General features: G+C 36.8%; 1 protein-coding gene across 1 annotated transcript in view; it reads right to left on the bottom strand.

Moving 5' to 3' along the window:
- Positions 1-14,126, bottom strand: part of LOC127646743 (RNA-binding protein Raly-like) — a 132,826-nt gene extending 118,700 nt beyond the window's left edge. Inside the window, exon 1 of the mRNA XM_052130599.1 lies at positions 14,052-14,126. The gene's annotated coding sequence lies outside the window, so the exon portion shown is untranslated. The remainder of the gene's footprint in view (positions 1-14,051) is intronic.
- Between the last annotated feature and the right edge of the window lie 3,500 nt (positions 14,127-17,626).

Below are 17,626 nucleotides of genomic sequence, written 5' to 3'. Positions count from 1 at the left end.
GCGACAAACACAAGGAAGAACCTGATGTCCGTTCACACTCCAAACATCTCAGACACAAAGCCGAATTCCCAAATGGCTACCGCACACAAGCTCCAACTATGGAGGCATTGGAACTAGAATAAGTGGGGATGATGCCTCGTGGTGAGAAATTGCGAGCCTCGAAAAGCGCATCTGTAATGAACCCTTGTAATGTTTGGGAAAAAAAATTGCTATGAAATCTAAGCTGTATAAACAACATCCTTATGAGTTCGCCACTCAAATGGGAGGATTAATTGTCCTCGCTTCGACATGAGTCGTTGGAACAAACGGGTTTAGATGTGTAGCAATGAAGAACAGAAATCTGACTCGATTGTGCCAAAGCGAGTGTTTTTATGGAGCCCTTGACATAGCTAGTGCCTTTGCTTAAGCCCCACCAGCGAACAAATTGGAATGATTGTACAAGGGCTTCAAACCATGTGACATTCAGGGCGTGTCCCAATGCGTTTACGCAGCTTGAGTTCCTATAAAAGGGAACCGCTTCTCTCACCTCAGTCTTGCTGTTACAACTGAATGGGTTGGGCTGTGGATACATGACGTTGTTATAGGAATAGGTTACCCAAAAATGAAAGTTCTGCCATTATTTAAAGTGATCGTATATCTCTTCAGAAGACTTAGAACAAAGTCTTTCTAGCAAGTCAGTCCACTGGCTGCCATCTTTAGAATGCTCTCGGGGAGCTATTTCTAGTCATGAAAGTGCAGCACCTGAATGGGCGAACACCAAAATCTCAAAAATGGTTGGCCAAGATAATGATCAAAGAACATAATTCAAATCAGCAGTAAAATCTGACAACACTGGAATTATAAATTGTGCTTCTTTAACAAATCCCAGCAAGTTTCTAGCTAATGCACATGCATGTTCCTGAGTTGATTGACAGGCAATGTCTGTATCTTAAAGGTGATTGGCTGTTTTACCTATAAGGGGGGACTTCCTTTCTACATCCGTTGACTGTTGGGCATTATAATTACTCTCATTCATTTTAATAGAAGTGGCCTGACTCTGCTAAATAACCTTTGCTTGAAATTTATGTTTTGTCATTCATCTCTATGTTGTTGTTCATGATTAGTGCTAATTTTTCCATACGTAAAAATGGCTCAAATGATGTTGAAGCTTAGTTTGAAACCGCTTTAAGGGTGACATTTGTGAAAACCCAAATAGGCTATCAATTTAACACGTGTCATAATATTTATTTACTTAAAGGAATATTCTGGGTTCAATACAAGTTAAGCTCAATCGTCTTGCCCCACTTTTTCTTTATAAAAAGCAAAAATCAGGGTGAAATGAGGCACTTACAATATAAGTGAATGGGGACCAATCTTTAAACGTTAAAATACTTTTCAAAAGTATAGCCACAATACAAAAACAATATGCATGTAAATATGATTTTAGTGTGATAAAACTTACCTTTTCTGTGTAAAGTTATAGTCAAACCCAAACACCCTATAATGACTGTAAAAAAGACAATTTAAACAACTTTATAGCTCAAATAATATATGAGTTTTAACAGAAGAATTAATGTAAGTGCTTTAATAAAATTATAATGTGGTGCTGTGGGTGTGGTTGAGTGCTGGCTTGTGAATGGAAAGCAAGATCAGGAGATGAGAACAGTAAGGATCATCGTCTGGCAATGATTGTTGATTGTCTCTAACAGCTGTTTGTCATTGCATTGAGAGTGGAGACAGGGTTTCAGAGCGAGCCGGACGCCAGTGAGGCGGGAGACACTGATGCACACTCACCAAGACTGTGTGGCTATTAACAGAGTGTTGGTTCAAGCTGGCTGAAAAGCAGTATTTTGTTTTGCTTATGTTGAAAAGCAAGTTTATTTTGGGGACAATAAAAAGTACCTTTTTTCATTCGGATCTCGCTGTCTCCCACTTCCTCCTTTCCATTAAGAAGAGAACAGTTACATGTAAGCATCACATTTCTTAAGTCTTTAAACCATCCAAAAAATTGCCACAATCACTTCCATTGTACCTCACTGTATCCTCGTTTTTGCTTTTTGGAGGGACGAGTTGAAATATTTTTTTGTCGTAATCAACATTATGCCAAAAACTCGATTTATTTTGTGTTAGAGTACTTGACTACAAAATTCCTCAAAATGCCCATGTCTTATACTAATATTGATTATATATTGATTGCCATAGCAATCACTACTAAAAATATGTTTTCCGAGTAGCCCAAAAGCTATTTTGCCCTAAATATGGTAGTTACATTTTCTGTTGAAAAAATGTGACACATTGTCATTCCAATGCCTATGGCTGACTTAACACTTGTAGGTTACAGTGCGCCCCATGTCATGCCTAATGGAAACTTACACTGACAGCATTAGCAACTTGAGATATTCCATCATCTTAATCATGTAGATGACAAATAGAAGCGTGTTTCACATCAAGGTTGGCCAAATGTTGTAGTGGAGGATGACAATTCCAAGCACAGTTCTGGTTATTAATTCTGGATGCATTGCAAGGGCTTTGCTGTGGGCTTAGTTGTTTAGGTAGTGACCGCCGGTGACATTTGAGAAGCATTCCAATCATACAATCTCCCGCTTACACAGCTACTGCCACCTTCTGCAATAACCACTGACAGTCACGCAACGGATCCTTCTCAAAACCTCACTAGGAAACATTAACTGACATGACAAAGCAAAGATGCGTAAGATAACATAAAATACTGAAGTTGAAACATTAGTGTTTTGCTCCCATATACGATGTCTAATTTAAACCTGGAACTACACAGAACATTTTAGGTTTGTAATAATGTTATCAAAGAAACATTATGACATAAAATTAATGAGAAATATTGAAGATTCTGCACTATTTGTAGGCCACTAATCAAATTAGCCAATTTGTGACATTGTCCATCAGGTTTGCATAAATTCGTGGAGTCAAAGCCAACTCGAGTGGCATAAAGAAAAAGGGGGACAAATACTAAGAAATGATGTTGATAGTATAAATGTCATGAGAAAAACAAGTTGAAGTTGAAGTTAGACAAAGATGCTAAATAGAAGCATTTTAACAAGTGGACTCTTGAACTTTTGACTTTTGATATGTCTGAAATGAAATGGCCCAATTCCTTGAAGAGGTTTTAATAAATGTAACTCAAAGGAAAAATTAGAGGCTGTTTAGGCAGTTTACATGCACTATGAGAGCGTGTTAGTTTATGTGGGAGAAATAACGAGGTCATGAATATTTCTGAATGGCTGACTGAACTCATTACACATCAAAGCAACCTACAGCGTGTTAATAGCGCAACCGCCAATTTACTCATAAAAATTGTATGTAAATTTAATCTACATTTCCAATCCATGATGGACTTGATTTGACTGAACTAATTAGTTAGTTTTATTATCACTTTTTAGTTTTTATATTTGAAAAAAATCTAATTATGCCCTGAATATGAAAAATCTAAAAATAACCATGACACTTTAATATTCCTAACATTTAGATGGCTTCAAGTAATTTTCACCACTTACTTTTTGAAAAAAAATGGATATTCACTAACATATCTTAACGTTTCATGACAAAGCTGCAAGCTAATCCAAATATATCCAACCGCCATGTCAATGTCACATTAGTGGCGCTAACTACTTAAAGCTGGGTTATAGTTAGCATCAGACATGGTGTACTCTGCCACTCAGCGTACCTTTGCCACTCATTACAACAGTGCTCACAAGGACACAACATACTGTATGACTGTAACAATATACAATACACTTTTAGAAGTACAAAAGTAATTAATATGAAAAGCAAACCCCCCTTCTATAGGTGTAAACACATTTCTCCCTACATGGTTTAATCGCTTATGTTTGTAATATTCCCATTCATTTTCTATGGATATTGTTTAATGTAAATAAATGTAAATGTAGTATAATTATCTGCATATCAAAACTTTTACTGCCTCATAATAAAGAATAATAGATCTACAATGTAGGTCATATTAATGTGTGGCTGGCATTAACCATACACTAACAATTGTGGTGAAGTAAATATAGCAGAAAGGATTAAGTACTTTCTACATTGAATGAGTTAGTTTAAGTGTAAATTTAAAAATATTAAGTCAATTCTGACCTCAAGCAGTCATGAACAATTAATGAGATGCATAGTTTCACTGTTTGAAAGTTGATATGCACCAATTTCATTGTTGATTTTGTTGTTACATCTGGTAACTTCTTGTGTTGTGAAGTTTGAAGTTTATTTTCTACTTAAATGACCTGTTGATTATCAAAAAAATTATATGTTGATTGTTACATCATCGTGTTTTGTGCGCACTAGAGTTGCACGGTATGCCAGTGCTACGGTATTATCGCGATATTAAAGTTTAAAAGTAATTGCGTTGCAACTGTATTTTCTAAACGGTAATACCATCTGTAAGGTAGTACAATAAGTTGTGGTGTAATGGGCTAAAGCACATAACTGTTAATCAGAAGGTTGCTGGTTCGATCCCCACAGCCACCACCATTGTGTCCTTGAGCAAGGCACTTAACTCCAAGTTGCTCCGGGGGGATTGTCCCTGTAATAAGTGCACTGTAAGTCACTTTGGATAAAAGCGTCTGCCAAATGCATAAATTAATGTAGGTATAATTTTTGCTAAAACCTTCATTTGAATCAGACCAATGTCTGTAGTAACATTACAAATTTTGTCTTTTCGAGTGGTGTCCCCTTCACACAGTGCCCTTTAAGAGCACAAAATATTGTTTAGAATTGTCCCGTTATATGGTGTTGTTTTTTTTATGTGTGGTTTACCCATGCTTCAAACACACACGTCCGAATCCCAGCATGTTCATTTGTCGGTTGTGTCTCCTAATGGATAATATGGATTTAAATAAAACTCTGGAGAGTGGAAAGCTTTTTTAAAACAAAATTAATGTAATGAGATTTGGAATTATTTTAGGATTTGCCTGATAAGACCAGGAAAACCCATCTGCCATGAATGTTGACAGAGATTTCAAGCCAAAGGGGGAAACACCAGCAACCTTATAAACACCTTTAAACACATCCCACTGCTTCTGCAGAATACACACGGGTGAGTGCCAATTCATTTAACCCAAATGCTTTTTCTTAACATTTACAGATTTACCAATTCTCTGAAAAATCAAACATTGCACTCGTTTAATTTGATCCAATTACAAATGCATGGTGGCGGTAACTTCGCAATTATGATTAGATGGATCTCATCATGTCCCTGAGCCATGTGATCAAACCGGTGTGTGTGTGTAATCTGCATTTGTGCTGCTGTTTACCAGGATAATGAAATAGCTGCTCTTTTCAACGTTACAATATCTTTATTTATATGTTACCAACATTCAAATAATCACAGGAATAATGGAACAACATTTTAAAACTGTTGCCGTTTGAACTGGCTGTTTTGATGCGGCAAAGGATAATTTTTTTTTTTTACATCAAACCATTTATTAGGTAACAAGTTAGTTCATTTGAGCATTCTCTCTGTTAATCCATCAGTTATTTTCATCACTCCTTGAGTAACAAGTGGAATGGCTAGTTTCTAAGAACCACCTTTGCTATGACAAACTGCATTAAGAATTAACATCACGTGGTATTGTGATACTTTAGCTGGTATAGTATCATACAATATGTTTATGGTACTGTGACATCCCTAATGTGCACAGCTATGGATCTTGTTTCTATGGCCATTAAAGCAAGGTGATGTTGTCTTATAGACCACAAATCATGCATTATGTTGTGGATGGCTTCCATGTGTCATGTGTTACATGATTAAGTATGTAAGAAAAGCATTGAAATGCCAGTACACTTTAAAGCATGGCTTAATTCAGTTCTACATTGCTTGTGTACAATTTTGAAACAAAAAAAGGAAATTAAGTAAAAGTACAATTGATTTGAAACAGAGTATTGCAAAGTAAACTTTACTTGAGAAGTTATAATTAAAGCCACCAAAAATTGCTACTTGAAAATATGGTCTTTTTACAAGTACATTTACAAGCAATTTCTGTGTGGAAATTGTTTCCTAGTTTCCAAGTAAACCTCACTTCAAATAGTTTTCAGTGTGGCTTTGGGCAAAAATGCCACCACATTTCAGCACTTTACAGTCCATTTCATTTGCTGTCATTAAATTGTATTATATATCATTATATTGGACCTCAGCCACTCTCAGCTGTCAGATATCAGTATCGGCATCAGCCATTTAAAGCCAATTTAGATCGACCACTATAATATTCTATCAGATTATGGGTTTATGGCCTCTGCAGACACCATAGTAACCTGTAGCTGACAGATATCTGTATTGAAAAATACTGTATATGCACTCATAAAGGCTAAAAATGCCCCTGAAAACAGTTCCTGGGTGCCAATATAGCCTCTTAATAAAAAAACTGTTAATGAGGCATTCAGTGTTTGTCTTACTGCAGTCTGATATTTGAATTCAGTAGCAGTGACTGGTCAACCTGAGTTGGCTGTCCTTGACGTCGGCAACTAATGCCCTAGATCAGCTAAAGGCAGTACATGTCGAGAAAGACCTTAATGGACCAACAGAAAACAGCAGAAATCTAACCAAAAAACTGAGTCAACACTCACATCTCTACTATAAATGAATACTCTGTTATTTACCACCCAAACTGGTATGATTTTCTTTTCTTTGTGAAACAAAAACAAAAGGAGATGTTATGCAGAATGTTAGCCTTAGTCACCATTTACTTATGCTGCACCTTTTTCCGTACTATGAAACATCTCCTTTTGTGATTCACAGACTTTCTATAAAGAAAGTTATACTGGTTTGGAACAACATGCCATATACTCAGGGAGAAAAAGTATTTCAATTTAATGTCCATAAAACTCTTTAAAAAATGTCACATTTGATGCTTTGTTTGGTGGGACCTCCAAATAAACTTGTAGGTAGGACTGCAGAGTCAATGTGGGTTAAAAAAAAACACTTGTTACTTTATTGTTTTCATTTAGTAATGAAGAGTCATTCAAAAAGTAGCAACAGTTGCTCAATTATATTGGTAACGCTTTACAATAAGGTTCCATTTGTCCATTTGATAAAAATACTATTGTTCAATGTTAGTTCATGTTCATAGTGCAATAACAAATGTTAACATATAGAACTTTTGATTGTACACTCAAAATAAAAAAATGTTTCAGGATGTTCAGTTACTTAATAAAATAGACTAAAACAACACAATTCTGGAACATTTTGTCACAACTTGATTTCATTGCACTCTATCCAAATACATTTGTGAAATGTATGTTTACTTAATCGATTTGAGTTGGGATTACATAAATACTTTTTGTAGCATTGATGAAACTGGGCAAGGGTATTGGTATTTAAAAAGAGAGTCTGTTATGCTGGAGTTTTAAGTTGGCCCAACATAAGAAAAGTAAAAGTAAATGTAAATTAAGTTTGACTAACATAATGAAGTTGAGTTAAAACTACTGTTAGAGCTGGTCGATTTATTTTGATTAATTTGAATTTATGCTTTTGACACCATTTAATTTTTTTGAAATCGTAGAATCACGGTTTTGCATAAAATATTAGCAGATGCTGTAGTTAAATACATTGTCAACGCACCAATGGCTGAATATAAAATAGAAAAACATATGTTCACAGCACTTGGCTTGATGCCGCCCTCAATCTGATAAGCTGAACGTGTGGAAATATGCGCTACGTGCTCCAACGTAACATATGTTAACAATGCGGAGACTGATATAAAAGCTGGTAAAATTTCCAGTACGATTGTACAGTAAGATTGTAGGTAGACTTCATCCATAATGCATGACTAGACCAGCTTAATCAAACAATAACTGTGTACATTTTTTACAAATTGATCTCATGAAAATTTGTACATAATTTACAAGTTGGCTTTTTCATATGGTCTCTCACGATGTTGTTCTTATAAACTTGTACGACTTCGTCACGTGCAAATACCCAGACGTCTAATGCGGAAGTAAGCGTGAGTTCCGTGCACGAGGCGTTAAGGACATACTTATTAATATTATGCCCTTACCCAAACCCCTTATCTAAACTTAACCAATCAGTAGAGTATGTAAACATCATAGAAAGCTCTTGCGTGTGCCAGAAGCAAGTATTTGTCGCGTTTTAGATGGAAACAATTTCCAGCATCGTCATTGGCTGTAGTGAAATTCGTAGGAGTGGAAACGAGTGCAGTCATACGATATCATACGAATTAGCCAAATTTAGAATAGTCATCACAAGAGTGACAGTGGGTTGGTTGTGTAAGTCATAAAGCACTAAGCTACATTTTCTGAGATGTCAACAATAATGTATGTGTTTATAATACAGTGTTGTGCAGTTATCGGCACTTCATATCAAATCATACAATGGATAGACTATAAATGAGAGAATCATCCACATATCCTTTTACCATTTTTTTATTTATTAATATATTGAATTATTGCTTTATGACTTGTTTCAAATATACTGAATTTATAGCTAATATTTTGGAAGTAAATACCTAAAATACATTAATATTCAAAAAATTATAATTTTAAATATTTTTAAATAATTAATTTTAAATAAATAATTTTGTAGTTTTCTTATTTTATACTAATATCTCTGAACATCAGTGTTATTATAAATAAATTAGATTTTAATTTATTTTATTGTTACGCTGTTGATAACTTTCTGTGTGTTGCACTTTTTTTGTTTTCTATAATGAGGGTTGCATTCTAATAAGGAACATGTTGTTTGAATCATGTTTGAAAAATACCTTTAAATGTAGGAACATCTAATCGAGATTCATAAATGAATGACAATCTGAATGAAAGAAATTACATTGCTTGAAAAAACTCTCAAATTCAATTAAGGGTACTGACTTTTGAGTGCATTACTTTGTTGAAATTAATATTAACCAAAATTAATAAATGCTATAAATGTATTGTTCATTGTTTGTTTATGATAACTAATGTTGCTAACAAATGTTAATAAATGGAACCTTATTGTAAAGTGTTTTTTGTTTTATATCCTAAAAGCATGTTTAAGGTGACTACTTTAAATTGTGACCTTAAAGGTACTACTTCAGACCAAACATGAACCAGCAAATATAACCATAGACAAGATCTAATCACAGTTGCCTTATTTTATTTTTCAGTTCAGTGGCTTTGTATTTCATGTTAGAGTACACACAGGTAGTAAAAGATAGATATTGTATGGGGCGAGAATCAGTAATGGAATTCTCATGTAATGTAACATAATGCAATCAGAAATGCAATGCTCATAAATATTTAACTGCTCATTAAATGTTTGTTTTTTTACCTTTCTGTTGGATTTCTCTGAATAATGCATTTAAAATTGTCTCTTCGGGGTTTAAAGTTTATTTATTTTCCATATCTACTTTCTTATCTTGCTCACTGTGTGCTTACATGTAGTCTGATGTCATATATAAAGTCCATGATTCATAATCTATAAGAATGTGTTGAGGATGTGCTTTGTATTTACTAGAGGTCTTCACTGGTCCACCCAACCCGGGAACCGTATGGGTTCGGGTCCATATTTTAAATGGTCAGCTGGGTCTATGTCGGGTTCCATTCTTGTACTTCGGGTCCGGGTCTGTTTAACATCTGCAGTGACGTGATGACTTTACCAGTTGACCATTGGCTCTTTTATTTAGAAGGCGGGACTTATTCTGACATATCGGTGTTTAACAGATGACGTAAACTGAAGTGCATTATTGGCATCGGCGAGATTTTTGAGATATTGTGGCTGGAATTCGTTCACGTTGTATATGTAAAATCTATTACCAGACAAGTCTCAGAAAGCACAGATGACAGCAAATTAGGGATTCTAACATCAGCGGCCGTGGCACTGAACGAGCAATCGTTGTTATAGTTCAGGGTTCGGGAACCTATGGCTTGCGAGCCACAAGTTGCTCTTTGTTAAAAATCAAGTGGCTCGCCGGGTCTCTCACCATTCACCAACAAATTATCGTTTAAAGCTTTCTAGAGATACTTTTCCAAAAGAAAGTGTGGGTGCGAGTTCAAAGCTTGAAGTCAATGACTCTGTTTTGGTTTCCTTTCTCCCAAATTTTACAGCCTACTTCTGGTGAACAAGGTTTGAAATGAACACCCGCCAAATGCTGATTTTTCATGCCGAGTATTTTGCTGATGTACCAGCCACTGTGGAAGGCAACCTGAAAGACTTGTCGGAGAGATATATAACAAGAAATTAGACACAAAGAGGTGCGTTTGATGAAACGTGATTATATTTTGAAGAAAAGACGAAAGAAAAGCTGCCAATGCGTGTCTGATTTGATGTGTGCGCACAGTGAGCTCTGAGTGCAATGACACGAACATTCATAGAGTTCTGGGACTCGTTTCCCAATAACTATTGATCTTAGCTGTTAAGAGCATTTTCTATGAGTGATTTTATGAACGTTTGTTATTTTTTATGTGCAACCAGGGTGTGATATAGCACCCGCAAATTTTTTTGGGAACACAAGAATTTTATAGGCTTATTTATTATAATGATTATTATAAATGTGGAGTGGTTGTGGTGTAGTGGTCTAAAGCACATAACTGGTAAACAGTTGGTGGTTCGATCCCAACAGTCAGCACCATTGTGTCCTTGAGCAAGGCACTTAACTCCAGGTTGCTCCGGGGGGATTGTCCCTGTAATAAGGGCTCTGTAAGTCGCTTTGGATAAAGGCGTCTGCCAAATGCATAAATGTAAATGTATAATTATCTTTACATTTATAATTGTCTTTAGTTCTTAAGTTGTATGCTAGTCATTTTCACCTGTTGCTGCATACGGACACTTGCATGATGCAAATGGAGCGTTGGAGACCGTAAATGTTTGGATTTGGGGAGGTGGAAAAAATATTCACCGACCTTGGGGATTGACCATATAATCGGATATTGATATTTTAAATGTGATTATCATTAAAATGTTTTTTTACATATCACCCAGCCCAAAAGGGAAGTAAAATTTTTCATGAAGTGAAACACGTATACTCAATTCCATTTTGTAATATGTTACCTATTAATATTAGCATTTTTGTTTGTTTTTGAGTAGTCTATGGGCAATATAAACATTGTATTTTATTGAAAAACTTAGTAAAATAGTAAATAATTCATTTGTGATATGGCTCTATCGAAAAAATGCATCAACCAAAAATTCAAAATTTGTCTCCTTAGTGAAAAAAGGTTCCTGACCCCTGTTATAGTTCAAAAGGGCAAACAATGGAAGTTATCGTATTATGCGAGATACAAAAAAACTGCAAAGATGTAAAGTCGAGTTTGTCATCCGCCACCGTGCCCGCAATTGGACTTTTGAAGCTAAAATGATGAGTGGATTACACATGCTCTTTCAATCAGCAAGAGAGGAACAACATGGATGTTATTATGCCATCTTTATTGGCAAGGAGGATGGATTGTATGCGTCATGGTCAGGTACAGGAGAGAAGGCTACTAACATTACATTAGGTAAGACCAGTGTTGCCAACTATTTTCAATGGAAAGTAGCTAAAGCCTGCTCGAAAAGTAGCTAAATGTCGCCAGATGACGTCATGCGTCATTAGCATATTAATGACGTCATCGCGTCATATTTGTATTCTGCTTAATTTGTCGGTACTGTAGCCTACTTCAGTTTATAATAACGGTTATCTCCCCTAAACCGTGCTCATACTGTTTTTATATAAGTATATAGCCGAAGGTCCAGTAAAACGGTTCTCAATTACATATTTTCTGTTAGACAACGGAACGGAACTTAGCTAACGTTACATGTTTATGAGTTTGAAGAAGGTTTATTGTTGTGTTTGGATAAGTAAAATGTATAGAGTCTGTAAATATACGATCTGAAGTCGGAGAGTTCAGAAACCGAACCGGAATGAACTAAAACTCTGATTAGTAGTGAATATAAGCGCATGCCAAGAAAAAACGGTCAAATTAAATGTTTTGAATTAAAACAAAGGAGAAGGCAGCTGCTATGTGATCACTGATTGGTTCCTGCTAACACAGCGTGCACATGCGCAGCTCATTCATGTCTATGTCCGCTGGCGTGCAGTCAACGGAATGTGCTGCTCCTCTCAGCCGCTCACTGAACAGAGCAGACGCAGAGGGGAAGTAAGACCTCATGCTTGCAGTACTGGCGATATTTGGAATTTGGAAAGTTGCTAAGGTTTGTCCAAAAAGTCGCTAGATTTGTCGCTAGTCGCTTTTTTGAAAAAATGTCGCTAAAGTGGTCTGAAAAGTCGCTAAAAATAGCGACAAAGTCGCTAAGTTGGCAACAATGGGTAAGACACAAAGGTATATTTTCACAACTTGAAAATTTAATTGTTAATAGCAATTAGCTGTGGGATCTGTGCCGATCGGGTTCAATCGGGTATGTGTGTCCAGGCCGGGTCTGGGTCCAGATTTCAAATAATAGACTGATCCGAGTCGGTTCCGGGTAATACATTTACAGAATTTCTTGGTTCTGCACGGGTCCGGGTCCAAACTTTCAAATAATAGACGGATCTGGGTCGGTTCCGGATAGCACACTTCCGGGTCTCTTCGGGTTCGGGCACACATTTTTGGACCCGTGAAGACCTCTAGTATTGACTACCATCAGCACATATAAAATATCTATCTATCTATCTATCTCTCTGTCTGTAGTATCTATCTATCTATCTGTCTACAGTATCTATCTATCTATCTGTCTGTCTACAGTATCTGTCTGTCTGACTATCTGTTTGTCTGTCTGTCTACAGTATCTATCTATCTATCTATCTGTCTGTCTGTCTACAGTATCTGTCTGTCTGACTATCTGTTTGTCTGTCTGTCTACAGTATCTATCATTCTATCTATCTACCTACCTATCTATCTACAGTGTCTGTCTGTCTAACTATCTAACTGCCTGTCTGTCTGTCTGTCTAATGCATGTCTTTTTACAATAACACAACATAAGAATGCACGAACACTGACATTTGTGTTTAATTGTATCTGATTCAATTAAGTTATAGTCAAAATGTCAATGCTTTAGGGTAAACCTTTTGGGAATAAATGAGCAAAAAGTGTTATAATTGCACCAGTTTTCCCCTAATAATAATGTCAGTGTGTAAATTCATAACACAGTTCATTAATGAGTAAAAACCTTAACCATTAACTGTTGGTTTCCCACCTCAAATAGGGCAGTGGAGTAAACTTAATCTTTAATTGACTTATGAAAATACTTACAATACACAAGACTTCCTCAAAACAGTCGACTACAACAGAATGTCTAGACATGCATGTTTGGTCATCAAAGGCGTGTGCAGCATCAATTAGGCATCAGCTGTGCATGTGATAAAAATGCTGTCTAGGTAGGCAGCTCACCGAGTTTTAAAACACAGACAGACAAATTACTGTAGCATTTTCACAATATGTTGGAAAGCAGACCTCAATGAACAAAATCAAGTCAATATATTGGTACAGCAGTCCCAAATTCATGGTCTCTCTGAAGTATAACATAGTCAATGTGGTCAACAAAGTCATCAAGCGTGTTATTCAACAGTCCAGACGTCTTTAAATGTTCACAGATATATGCATTGAAAAGCTCCGAAACACACTGGATATCATATCAGTTCCCCAGGCAAAAATTTATGATTTTGACAAATAAAAAAATGTCAACGCTCCCCAACTTTGAAACACACCCGTTCTCTCGAAATGGATATAAAAATAAAAATAAAAAAAAATAATAAAAATAATTGATCAGTGATGTAATTCGTCAGCAGCAACAAGTAAACTTCTGACAGATAAATAAAAAGAGAAAATAGTTAAAAGAAAAACAAAATCAAAAAGGATTCAGCATCTGCCGTTATACTGGCTACATTGAGCAAAACGAATCGCTTCCACTGTCAAAAGAGCGCCGGACGCGACGAATAACCAAAAGTGAACCAAAACCTGACGTTCCCTCTCTCCAAGAAGGCAATCGTTAAAAGCCGGCTTCAGATGAATGTCACTTGAATTCAAAATAAGAACAAAATACAAGCACATCCCAAATAAAAATAGGACGTTGAAAAGATATAAAGATGAAGAAAAGAGAAATAAGAAGAAAGTAGCCTACTCACCGGTGAAAATATCAGAGGGAGCAAAAATGTGGAAAGAGCAACAAGAGGGTGTGAGGAGGTGAGCTGTCAGCGGCGCAATGACTTGAGAAAGCAGCGGTTTAACTGTACAAACAGCACTGGTGTGGAGCAAACCATTGTGGCTGCGCGGGGGGAAGCAAATAATATCTGTTTTTAAAGACGCATCGGGCAAGTAGAGCCCTGGCTGGTCATTATAATTTGGCGAAATTGTTAAAGATGTTGCTGGCTATGCTCGGCCTGCAATACAACCATACACCAGTGAACAATTTACTCCAGTTTCTTAGAGTATAGGTTGTTGAAAGGAAAATTCAGTTTACACACAAAGCTTAAAGTCTTGAATACAATAAATGATTATGAGTTATTATATTAAAAAAAAAAAATCCTGAGCAACCAGGCATCCCTATGATGATTCTGATTGCCACTGGACTGCGGTTTTCATAAGAGGCAATGCAAAAACCATTGAAACAAGCAATCCAGAAGGAGAAAAACAACCATTGTAAGTATTAGTGGGAGAAAAATTAGTTCAGGGTCAACTTGTGCAGTTGTTGACTGTCGTGGGAATATCTCGGTTCCCTGAGATGAAGGGAACGAGACATTACTGTAAGCACTATGGGGAGTGTCCTTCTACACGACCTTGTTGAAACCCTTGTACATTCATGCCAATTCTCTGATTGGCAATGGTGTCTGATCCCCGCCCCTGTAGGCGCGCATTCAGCCTATATAAGCGGGCGCTCAGTTACCATTTCTTCAGAATCTTCTGACTGAGGGACAAGAATGAGTCACTCGAATTATGAAACTCCGAAGTAGCAGTGCGGCCAGCTTTTGCAATGTCTCGTTCCCTTCATCTCAGGGTACCGAGGTTACACGTGTAACCGGAGACGTTCCCTTTTGAATCAGTTCAACTCAACATTGCTGTAGGCACTATGTGGAACGATACCCCATCATGACGCACTATGTGACATTACACTGTGAAAAAGATCCTGTTAAATTTACGGTAAAAAAACTGGCAGCTGTGTTTGCCAGAAATTCACTGTAAAAAATACAGTAACCACGCTTCAGGCTTACCGGATGTAATTTTGATGCCTGTATATTTTACGGTGCATTACCATTTACATTATTAAATCAGATAAACTTAATGCTTTAAACTTCTGAAATTGTAAAAATCTACTTTTCACTTTATAATGTATTGTTACTCACCATAGTATTTACAGAAAGACACATGATGATATGAAGTTCATCAGTAGTAGCCTTTCCAAGAGCAATGACCAATAAACATCTAGAGACAGTGCTTAGTGTCACTCACACAAGCAATAAACACCATCAGGGCAACACACGTGAACTTAAAATAATGCAATAAACATTATCTAAACTACATCAAATATAACACAGAACACCCCAATGTAGATAAGGGGTATGAAAAATAAGAAGAAACAACTATTCCCATAAAATATAATGAAATGGGATTGGTAATGCAGGGAATTCTGGGAACGCCAGATTATAGTTTTTTTTTTAACCATAATTTTAACAATAATTTACCGTAAAAAGTGCATGTACTCTCTTGTTAAACATAATATAAATTTCTAGTGCTAATTTATTTTAAAAAAAATTTTACATGTAAAAATTAAATTTTTACAACATTGCACTGTAAAATTACATGTATTGTCTTTTAAAATATATTATAATTTTTTACCTTTGAGATAACTTCCCGTTAACCAAGTAGCATTTTTACAGTCTTTTACCATTCAAATTATAGACATTTTTTATTGTATACTTCCAGTTATAACACTAAACAGAGATATTCATAAGCAGTCACAGGCCACAGGCCGATGACTTATAAAATGCATATGAATAGTCCCACGTGGTAGACGCCAGATGGAAATGAATGTAGTCGGGAATCTATGTGAACCATATAGATATACACAGTATGGTTCATTAACCCTCTCACAACATGTTTGGAAAAGTAGGTTTTTATTTCTTATAGGAGTACTTATGACTTTTAAAGGGGCAGTTCAACATCGTATAATTAGGTGGCAGTGTTGATTATAGTCAGTAGCCCACCCATATTAAGGGCTTGGGCTTGCCCGCATGAATGTAAGATGCGCTCTGTAAAGAGAGGTCTTGTGAGGAGATCCAGGTTATAAAATCTTGCAAATGTGTTTTGTGAGGACCATCCTGCTGCCAAACATATGTCCTGTAAGGACACACAATTTGTCAACAGCCATGAAGAGTCCATGCCGCTGGTTGAATGCGCTTTGACACCAATAGGGCAATTCGCACCATGTGATTAAAAAGCGAGGGTGATCATATCAACGATCCTGTGAGATAGCCATTGTTTGGAGACGGACATTCCTTCTGTGCGTCCTCCATAACAAATAAAGGGCTGATCCGACAGCCTAAACTGATGATTGCGCCCAACATATTTATGCAATGGCCTCACCGGGCATAACATATGCATAGATTGCTCCTCATCTAAATTAAATGGTGGGGGAAAATGCAAACGAACCATGTGAAGCTTGAAGGGTATTGATGAAACCTTAGGCACGTAGCCTTTTCTAGGTTTAATGGTGGCTTTTGGCAGATCTGGACCAAACTCCAGGCATGAGCTGTCAGTCGACAGCACCTGCATGTCACCCACAAATTTAAATGAGGCCAAAGCCAATTGGAGTATGGACTTTAAAAAAAGCACCCACTGCTCAACAGATTCCAATGACTCAAACAGGGAGTTTGTGAGTGCCTTCAGCACCAGATATACAGTGCATCCGGAAAGTATTCACAGCGCTTCACTTTTTCTACATTTGGTTATGTTACAGCCTTATTCCAAAATTGATTAAATCCATTATTTTTCTAAAAATTCTACAAACAATACCCCATAATGACATCATGAAAGAAGTTTGTTTGAAATCTTTGCAAATGTATTAAAAATAAAAAACGAAAAAAATCACATGTACATAAGTATTCACAGCTTTGCTCAATCCTTTATTGAAGCAGCTTTGGAACCAATTACAGCCTCAAGTCTTTTTGTGTATGATGCTTCAAGCTTTGCACACCTATTTTTAGGCAGTTTCTCCCATTCTTCTTTGCAGGACCTCTCAAGCTCCATCAGGTTGGATCGGGAGTCATTTTCAGATCTTTCCAGAGATGTTCAATCAGGTTCAAGTCTGGGCTCTGGCTGGGCCACTCCAGGACATTCACAGAGTTGTCCCATATACACTTATTCGTTATCTTGGCTGTGTGCTTAGGGTAGCAGTGCCTGGTTTCCTCCAGACATGAGGTGCCTTTTGGCAAAGTCCAGTCGGGCTGTCATGTGCCTTTTACTGAGGAGTGGCTTCCGTCTGGCCACTCTACCATACAGGCCTGATTGGTGGAGTGCTGCAGAGATGGTTGTTCTTCTGGAAGGTCTCCTCTCTCCACAGAGAAACATTGGAGCTCTGTCAGAGTGACCATCGGGTTCTTGGTCACCTCCCTGACTAAAGCCCTTCTCTCTTGATTGCTCAGTTTGGCTGGGCGGCCAGCTCTAAGAAGAGTCCTGGTGGTTCCAAACTTCTTCCATTTACGGA

Source organism: Xyrauchen texanus, chromosome 7 (assembly GCF_025860055.1).
Source record: "Xyrauchen texanus isolate HMW12.3.18 chromosome 7, RBS_HiC_50CHRs, whole genome shotgun sequence".
Taxonomy (NCBI): domain Eukaryota; kingdom Metazoa; phylum Chordata; class Actinopteri; order Cypriniformes; family Catostomidae; genus Xyrauchen; species Xyrauchen texanus.
Note: the sequence above shows the minus strand (reverse complement) of the source record. Positions and strands in the feature narration are given on the sequence as shown.